Here is a 10,606-nt window from a genome sequence, read left to right as displayed (position 1 = left end):
TGTGCTACACGCAGCGCTAAAATAACGACACGGAGTCGGTAAACTGCAATTAAAGATGATTTTATTCGAACTTCACAGTCTTGCTTTAAAGCCTCCCTCATCCCGCCCTCCCCGGGCGCGGATGCTGTAAGGGACACGTACTCACAAACCCCCGCAGGCTTTTTCCCTTTGTTGCGGACCTGGCCTATGCCGGCGCGCTGGCTATTTGTGAGCCGGTTCGAGTGCGCTAGGAAGTGGGTCGCCACAGCTCCTGAGTTCCAGAAAGTACAACGTTCTTGCTCCGGTTCCGTCGTTTCCGTTCCTTATGGCATCCCATGTGATAGTGAAAGTCCACCCCGCCGGGCTGCAGTGTGTTTTAATTGATGATCTGCTGGGTCTGTTAAACTGTTCCCATTCGTGACTCTCCAGAGGTAAATAGGTCCCCGCAAGGGTTTCTGTTATCTCTGCCATCACATTCAGTGTCCAAACAAAGGCCTCTTTTACAATAACGAACAACCTGTTGGGGCAACTCACTGGGTTGAGAAGAATCTGAGGGCGGGGGGAAGAGTTGTCGATGTTTGGGACTGATGCATTGCCCCGAACCAAAACCTCAACATTCATTTCCTCCCGCAGATGTTCAACCCGCTGACGCAAGAAAGCAACATACAGGCTCTCAACTGGTTACTATAATCGGGCAGGAGTCTCCCAGACCACCAGATTCAGTAATAGTACAACCACCAGACTCCTGATCCCTGTATGGATAACTTCACTCACCACCACACTGAACCAATTCTACAACCTACAGATTCACTTTCAATGACTCACGATCTCTATTTGCACAATTCGTCTTTTGCACATTGGTTGGTTGTCAGCCTTTTGTAAAATCTACTGCATTTCTTTATTTACCCGCGACGGCCTGTGAGAAAATGAATCGCAAGGTAGCAAATAGTGACATACATGTACTTTGATAATAAATTTACTTTGAACTTATGAAATCCAGAAACTTAATTACTCCTATGTAATACGCACAAAATGCCAGAGGAACTAATGGAAATGAATAAACAGCCGACGTTTCAGGCTGAGACACTTCTATAGGACTGAGAAGAAAGGGGGAAGACGCGGGAATAAAAAGGTGGGGGAGGGGAAGAAGGATAGCCAGCCGGTGATAAGTGAAGCTAAGTGGGTGGAAAAGGTAAAGGGCTGGAGATGAAGTAGCCTGATAGAGGAAAGTGGACCATAGGAGAAAGGGAAAGATCTATGCTCACGCCATCAAGTTGGAAGCTACCCATAGGGAATATAAGGTGTTGCTCCTCCACTCTGAGGGTGGCTTCATCATGGCACAAGTGGAGGCCATGGACTGACAGTGGAAGAGATAGCCTGTTCTTTGAAGAAGGAAGACATCTCTGATGCCCTGGAAAGAAAAGTCTCAATTGGGAACAAATGCAGTGGAGAAAAGGGGGATAACATTTTTGACAGGAGACAGGGTTGGAAAAGATATTGTCAGAATAGCTGTGGGAATCAATCGGTTTATAAAAGATGTCAATCGACAGTTCTTCTCCAGAGAAAGAGAGAAGTGTCAGAAATAGACCAAGAAATAGACTAAGGACAGGGTGGAAGTTGGAAGCAAAGTTGATGAAATTCATGAGCTCAGCATGGGGGAAGAAAACAGCACCAATGCAGCGCAAGAAGAGCTAGGGAACATTACCAGGGAAGGCTTAGAACATGGATTGTTCTACATAGACAATGAATATGCAGGCATAGCTGGGGCTCATGGGTACTCCTTGAGTCTGAAAAAAAATGGGAGGAGCCAAAGGAGAAGATGTCCAGGGTGATGACCATATTAATTATTCCCACATTTACTGCCTCCATTGTCGGCACTCATCCTTTCACCCAAGAACCAAACAGAAATCCTTTCCCTGCACTACTATCCCCATCTTCTCCTTTGCAACAGTCCTTAGAATCTACATGTTTGCCTGAGGTTTGTCATTTGCTTTAATATGTGGTTCACTATTAAATGTTGATTGTACAATATGCCTATTAAGCTTAAGAATATTTATAAAAGGATAAACACAAGTGGACATTGAAATATTCATTAGTCTTTCGCCTCAGTCTTAAATTTGAAATAATCTTTTTATGATATCTGGGGACTTTCCGAAATTACTTTTCCAATTTATAAAGTTTAACAGCACACAGACTTGTATGTATATTTCTATCTTCTTAAGCGAATATGTTTTTTTTTCTAATTATCCATTATCATCCATCAGCTTTTTTCTTTGGTAGTTGGTAGGGGGTTGACTTTTTTATATAAAAAATTTCTTTTATGATGTATGACCTATCTTTAAACTTTTGATTAGAGTGGTATACCTTTATGTGATACGCTATAACATTTTGATCCATTTTATTACAATATATGAATGTACACAATTTATGTTGAGATGTATCTATGTGTTGCACTCTGTAAATCTTGTTTTTTCTTCTGAATAAAAATATTGTAAAAAAAAGTCTTTAGCATTTGTGGTGGGAGTCAGTAAACAACTTGGTTTAAAGGTTTTAATTTCATCTATTAATTTAATGGTTGGTGACAGGATATCAACTGGAGGAATGGGAATGTGAAGGAAGATTGGGGCTCATGTCGAGTCTTCTGTTGGAAGCCTCTACTTGGCTTTGTAAGAAACAAAGAAGCACCTGCACTTCACATGGCTAAAGTAATGGAAATAGAGGTGATCACAGATGCTGGAATCTGGAGCAACAAGCAATCGGCGGGAGGAACTCAGCAGTCAGCATCCATGGGAAGAAAGGAATTCTCGACATTTCCAGTTTTAACCTGAAATGTCAACAGGTCCTTTCTCCCCACAGATGCTGCTCAGTCCCCTGAGGTCTTCCAGCGGATTGTTTGTTGCTACAGATTCTAGCATCTACACTCTTCTGTGTCTCCTTGGGATTCCATGTGCTTGAGTTGCTAACTTTTCGTGTTAACTGATTTCCCTGTGCCAATATTATTTTATTACTGTATGTGCTATCATAATTATATGTGCTGTTGTGACTATACGTGCTATGGTAATAATATGTGTTGTATGTGACTGTCTGTGCTATGGTAACTACATGTGTTGTGCGTGACTTTACGTTCTGTGTTTCACACTGTGGTCCTGAAGGAATACTGTTTCATTTAGCTGTGTACTTGTGTGTGGTTGATTGACAAGTCAACTTAATCTTAAACTTTTGAACTACATAGGAAGTGATTTATAAGAAATTATAATCTAACATTCTGAACAGATAATTGTATGGACACTCAAATCTTACTTTAAAACAAGGTAATCCTGCTGAGAAAAATTGGTATGTTAAGAAATCTAAGAGCTGACTGCACTTGTAACTGTTTCTGTTAAAATTTTGAGTCTGCTTACACTTTTTTTCACAATAATCTGATTGAATCTGATGCCTTCTGACAGCAATTGTTTTAATTCCATATTTGTGTTCCAGTGTGTTTCTCATCACCACTTGCTACAATAGACCCTAGGACCTTTACAAAGGCATGATTGTATCTAAAATAGATGTAAAAATTTTACAGTGAAAAAAACACTGACATTTACATCATGAGACCCCTCAGGCCACATTTCCCTCCTAGAAAAGTGTCCAACAGTCATAAATCATAATTGATTTCTTTGGAGTGTGTCACCTTTCCAGACCTGTTCTCAAACATCCTGTCTATAATGTGGGTCCTTAACCTCTAGCTGTCAAATTTTTCAAAGTGCGCAGGTTGACGGCACCTGAGCTGTGAGATGCTCAAACAGGTTGTTCATTGTATATTGAAGGGCCTGTCATAGATATCTTCTGGCATTGTCTCTCTATCTTGCAGCCCAGGAGTAACAGCTTTAAAACAACAATTATTATTGATAACCTATTGTTTATAAACTCCAGATAGCGTTCTGCTGGGTATCTGGTACACTGTGCTGATAGTATTTGGGATTCTTAGGTAGGTTCCACAATAATCTGCAGACAGAGTCAATTGGACTCAGAACAAAAATCATAATACTGGTCAATAGTGTAAATTTCCCATGTCCAGTTGCTCCCTGATACCAACTGAATAGTTCTGACAGTGCATGAAAATCACAGCAGTGTTTTCAATGTTGATGGAGAGACAACATTCTCATGTAGTGATTCTCTGGAATTTGGATCAATTGTTAACCAGTATATGTAATGCCAGACATGGCAGTGAAAGTTGACTTGCTATGGAAACTGCTATTAACTTCAAGTATGGCAGCAAATGTTAGTAAGCACTCCAAACGAAATGCCTAGGTACCAGTGGCGTTGCAGGAGTTGCCAGTTAGAGTTCAGCTCAACATAGGACTGTCCTAGGGACTTCACCTCCAGATTTCTCCTCTGGGTTTACTCCCACAGCTTCCCCCACGAGTGGGTACAGCTGCAAGGCAGCAGAGGTTTGTCACTGGAGTTTTCCTCCTCCTAGCTGACGAGCCCCACCTGCCCAAAGCAACTGGTTTTAGGGTGCTACTAACCCGCTTTTGTCCCTTGTAGGCAGAAATGGTTCCACCAGGCTATTAGCTAAGCCACACATGAAGGCCAGGAGCCAGACTTAGTTGTTATTTGAAACACACTCTATTGGGAGCATTTAGTAGATAAAGGGAGCTTAACCCCACTACCACCCCCCACCCCTGGCTATAGCAACCTTAAGGAACCAAATTATTCATTATATTGTTATAAGCATAAGGGACTAAAGATGACTGAAGCACATTGAAATACTTCTTTCTGGGAAAAGAGGAAGAAGAATTCTGAGGGAAAAAAAAAGAGTCTTTGCAAAATTAGGTCATGGCTGCAGGACTGAATTAAAAACCCAGACATCAAAACCTGCCATGAGAGAATGTGAAATTCGATTCCAGAATCCTGATCATTTGTGTGTTGTTGGATTGTGTAAATGCCCAGACCTGAAAATAAAATCACTGCATTCATACCATGCTTACATGAGCTCAGGATAGTAGCACGTGTATATGTTTATGGGAGGCATAGATAGGATAGTCAAAATCTTTTTTCCTGTGGTAGGGGTATCAGAAACAAGAGGGCAGAGATGTAAGATGAGAGGAAGGAGGTTTAAAGGGGATCCGAGGAACACATTTTGTTTTACAAAGATTGGTTACATCTATAATGTCCTGGAGTGAGGTGGTGGAATCAGATATAATCACTATGTTCAAGAGACATTTTGATGGACATTTAAGTAAACCAGGTAATGCATATGGTCCTAATGTGGGCAAATGGGGTTAGTGTACATGGGCAGAAATGTTGGTATGGCTGGGGTAGGCCAAAGGGCCAGTTTCTGTGCTGGACAACTCTGACTCTAATACAAGTATAGCAAGACAATCTGTTTCTGAGATGCTAATTAAAGATTAAATATTGTCCAGGCTCCTGGGTATAAACCGCCTATTTTTCTACTGCAATTTAATGCCATGGGTCTTTTTTGTTGGGCAGGGAAAACATGTCAGTGGTTGGAGTTATCTGCAGCACAAAGGAAAATGGTTGTGATTGATGCAAGTCTATAATCCCTGCTCAACCATGTTCATTTCCTTCATCAATGATGTTTTTCCATGGCATCTGGGATCCCATCCACCACTCTAAACATTCATTAAGTTCCATAGCAACACAATGGCTACAGCGCCTATCATCTACAATATTGCAATATAAGCCTGAACCACTTTGACTCTTAAGCCTCCAACTTTAATATCTAGGGCAGCCAGCACAGTTTGTCCATGGCTGCACCAGCACATAATGAGGACTTTTGCATTCTAGTTCTTACAGAAATGTGGCTCCCTGACAACATCCCATGCATGGAGTGTCAATCTACAGGCCATGACACTGACACTTAGGGGCTCGGGCTGTGCTATGTTTTTGAGACTATTTTACTGTTAATGTAATTATATGTGCCACATGCTGTGTATGACTGTGTTTTGCACCATGGCCCGGGGAGTGCTGTTACATTTGGCTGTATTCATGTGTATGGTTGAATGACAAATAAACTTGATTTGACATGGAAACACCACTTGGACGTCAGCAAGACCAAAGAATTGATTGTGGACTTCAGGAAGGGGAATTTGAGGGAACACACACCAATCTTCACTAAGGGATCTTCAAGAAGTGGAAATGGTGAGCAATTTCAAGTTCCTTGATGTCAACATCTGTGAGAATCTATCCTGAGTCTAACATATTGGTGCATAACAGCAGCTATATTTCATTAGGAGTTTGAGGGGACTTGGTATGTGAGAGAAATGATTAAATTAAAGACGGTACTTAAGGAGTCCATTTAGAATGTGCTGACACAGAAAGAGCGTGCAAAGCAACTTGCAGGGCAACGTATAAACCAATTTGCAAAATCAGGATGAAACAATAGCTTGCTGATTAAAGAAGCGATACGGGTAACGGGAAGACATGCTTAACGGTTGAACAATAACGGTGTTAATGCGCTGAGGCTGATAAGTGGGCCAAAGGGTAATCACATTTGTAATTTTGTAATGAGATTAAGGAAGAATGTCTGCACCTCACATGGGTGCAACTCACAAAGTCGTAAACAAGTAGGGTATAAAAAACTGTGCAAAGTGTAATTCGGCACTCAATCTAGCAGGAGCTGGTTGGGTCCGACTCTGCAGACTCGAAAAATAAAGTTTACCGTTCTGCAAATTGCTGAGACTCAGTGTGTTTCTGACAGTATGACATCAAAGACTCTCGCAAATTTCTACAGTAGTACCATGGAGAGCATTCTAACCAGTTGCATCATCATCTGGTATGGAGGGGACACTGCACAGGATCAGAAAGAAACTGCAGGAAGTTGCAAACTCAGTCAGCTCCGTCATGGCGCTAGCCTCCCAGCATCCAGGACACCTTCAAAAGGTGACGCCTTAAAAAAGTGGCATCCATCACTAAGGACCCCATCACCCAGGGAATGTGCTTTTCTCATTGCTACCATCAAGGAGGAGCCTGAAGACATATACTCAATATTTCAGTAACAGCTTCTTCCCTTCTGCTATCAGATTTCTGAATGGACTATGAACCCATGAACACTACCTCAATGATTTCCCCCTCCCTTTTTTAACATATAATGTAATTATATATACATAGTTATTGTAAATCATAATTTTTATTGTTATCTATTGCAACATACTGCTGCCGCAAACAAAACAACAAATTTCACGACCTACACCTGTGATATTAAACCTGATGCTGATTCTGTTTAATTGTTGCTGGAAGTGTCACGGCCCGGTCCGTGAACTCCTCATTCTGGTTATTTCCTTTTCCCCGTGTTCCAGCGGGTGCCTTCATTAAGGCACCTGATCCTCATTGGAACCTACAGTGTAATTGTTCCGGTTTACAGCTACTCGGTGCTGGACTGTCACCTGAGCAGGTGAAGTTATGCCCGATTTGGGTCCCCGTTCATTGTGGGCTCTAAGCGGCTCCGGTGCCCGGGGTTGCTTTGTGGACTCGGTCATCTTCGTGTCCAGCTGAGTTGCCAGCCGTTTGCCGCCGCTCCAAGGCAAAGGTGCGAATTCTGCCGTTGAGCTTCTCCGAGCCGAGACTCCAATGGACAGTCGTTTTGTCGTCTCATATCCAGCTCAGTAGGCAGGCCGTTTGCCGTTACTCGAATGGATTGTCATTGTTTTGTCATTCCATGTCCAAGTCCAGTTCAAGTTCCAAGTCAAATCCAAGTCCTGGTTCCGAGTTGCAAGTTCAGACAAAGCTTGGTGTTCCAGTCAAGGCCAAGTCTGCCTCCGTCTCTAGTCCCAATGCCTGTGTCCTGCACTTGGGTCCGCCCCCAACGCTCCCTTATAACATGAGGTCCTTAGCAAGCATAAAGCAACAGTGAAATACCAACAGTGACTTGTGATGATCCGAAGGGATTGGTGTTGGGACTGCTTCTTTTAATGTTACATGTCAAAGATTTGGATGACAGAATCGATGGCCTTCTGGCCAAGTTTGTGATTGATATGAAGATAGGTTGAGGGACAGGTAGCATTGAGGAAGCAGAGAGGCTGCAGATGGATTTAGACAGATTAGGAGAATGGGCAAAGAAATGGGAGATGGAATACCGTGTTGGGAAGTGTACAATCTGGCACTTTGGTAGAAAGAACAAAAGCATAGACTACTTTCTAATCAGGCAGAAAATTCAAAACTCCAAGGCGCAAAGGGATTCCCTAAAGGTTATCTTGCAGGTTCAGTTGGTGGTGAGGAAGGCAAATGCAATGTTAGCATTCATTTCGAGAGGACTAGAATATAAAAGCAAGGATGTAATGCTGAGGGCTTATAAGGTGCTGGTGAGGCGTCAATTGGGGTATTGTGAGCAGTTTTGGGCCCCTGACCCAAAAAAGAATGTATTGTCATCGGGGAGAGTTCAGAGGAGGTTCGTCAGAATGATTCCAGAAATGGAAGAGTTATTGTATGAGGAGTGTTTTGATGGCTGTGGTCCTTTACTCACTCGAATTTAGAAGGATGAAGGGAAATCTCATTGAAACAAGTGTGTTGAAAGATCTAGTTAGAAAGGATGCAGAGAAGATGTTTCCTTTGTTGTGGGAGGCTAAGAGCAGAGGACACAGCCTCAGAATAAAGGAACATCCATTTATAATAGAGATGAGGAGGAATTTCTTCAGCCGGAGGGTGGTGAATTTGTTGTCACAAGTGGCTGTGGAGGCCAGACTATTTGGTGTATTCAAGGCGGAGGTTAATAAATTCTGGATTAGTCAGGGTGTGAAAGACTACAGGGAGAAAAGGAGAATGGGGTTGAGAGGGAAAATGGAACAGCAAAGATGAAATGACAGAGTCAATGAGCCAAATGGCCTAATTCTACTCCTATCCCATAAGGTCTGTTGGTCTTATGATCAGAAAAAGTTTCAGAGGGTTGTAAACTCAGAAACCTCCATCCTGGGCACTAGTCTCTGCCATCAAATTTCTGAATGGAGAAATGAACCCATGCACACCACCTCGCTATTCTTGCTCTCTTTCTGCACCACTTACTTACTTCTTTATAAATATTTCTAATTATAATTTATAGTGCTGTATTCTTTATGTCTGTGGGCAGCTGTGGATCCCAGGAGATCATGGGTTTGAGCCTCTGGTGGACTCTGGCCTCTCCAGAGCACAAGCCTGGGCGGGAAGATGTGAAGAACCGGCTGTTGCCCCTGCAGCTGCATCACCCTTCTCCACGTCACTGATGTAGTCCAGGGGAAGGGCAAACTCCGATACAGCTTGTCACCCGTGTCGTCACAGAGGTTGCTAGAGTGAAGTTGTATACAACACCAAACTTCCTTATAGACCCCCGGCTCGGGGTTTACTCCTTAAGTCTTTTCTATGGGTGTGTACGGCCGCAAGGCAGCGGAGGTTTAAATAGAGTTTTCCTTCTCCTAGGCGGGCTGCCGTCCAAGGCTGGCGAGCCCCACCTGCCCGAGTTGTACAGTACTGTTTTTGCAAAACAACAAATTTTACGACAAATAGTATGTTGCTGACAATAAACCTGAATCTGAGCATTTGCTTTATACATTTGAGTTCCTGTTCCTGGAGTTGGACTTTAACTCTCAAACAAAGGGTGTAACTTTAGAGGCAGAGCTTCAGAAAACTCATAGGAGAGGTTGCCATTTTGTGTCTACCATCAGCAAACAGCCAACATGTTAAAAAAAATCTTTAAACAGCTTGGCTTTGTGCAAAAAACATTTGTAATTGTATCTCATCTTAGGTAAACTCGAATCGAAATCGAAGTAAAATGTCCTAATGCAGGTCTTGTCTGAAAACACTGACACTTCGCTCAGAATTCCAGCAGCTGCAGAGTCTTGTGTCGTGAAATAAATCCATGGCTTATATTGTTGGAATAAAATGGTTAAATTACTTTGAATCTCCTCCAATGGTTTGCCAGAAACCACCTACTACAGTAATTGATCACATAAACTCAGAAAGTCCAACTTTTCTTATTCTTTTAGGACATTTCAATTTAGCCGCTGCAGGTTGAAATAGATAAATGTGGCTTGTTATTCTTATTGACCGTCAGTAGTATGGTGACTGAATCAAAGTGCAAAAGTTCAAAATAAAATTTATTATCAGAGTACTTATTACTGACATACACGTGCGACCCTGAGATTCTTTTTCTGCGTGCATGCCTAGTGAATCTATAGAATAACTGTAAACAGGATATTTGGACAACAAACTATGAAAATGCAGATATAAATAAATAGCAATAAATATTGAGCGTGAAATAGCAAGATAAACGAGTCCTTAAATGTGTATAGTTATCCCCTTTTGTTCAAGGGCTTGATTGTTAAGTGGTAGTAACTGTCATTGAACCCGGAGTCTTGAGGCTCCTGTACCTTCTACCTGATGGCAGCAGCGAGAAGAGCGCATGGCTCGAGTGGATAACAAGTGAACTAAGAATCTGCTCATATAAATTAATTTGGAGATACTCAATGTTCCAACAAGAAGATAGTTATCGAAGCCAAAATAAGCTCGGACACGTCATTTTTCTCACCCCAATGGAGTGACAATATCTCGCGGTGTGACAGGGAGTTTTAATGAGAAGGGTTTGGTCTTCAAGAGAGACTATTTGTGTAGTCTGTCATTGAGTAACGTGTTTATCGAACTAGAACTCAAAGCT

This window comes from Hypanus sabinus, chromosome 3 (assembly GCF_030144855.1).
Source record: "Hypanus sabinus isolate sHypSab1 chromosome 3, sHypSab1.hap1, whole genome shotgun sequence".
Taxonomy (NCBI): Eukaryota; Metazoa; Chordata; class Chondrichthyes; order Myliobatiformes; family Dasyatidae; genus Hypanus; species Hypanus sabinus.
This window is presented reverse-complemented; position numbering follows the sequence as displayed.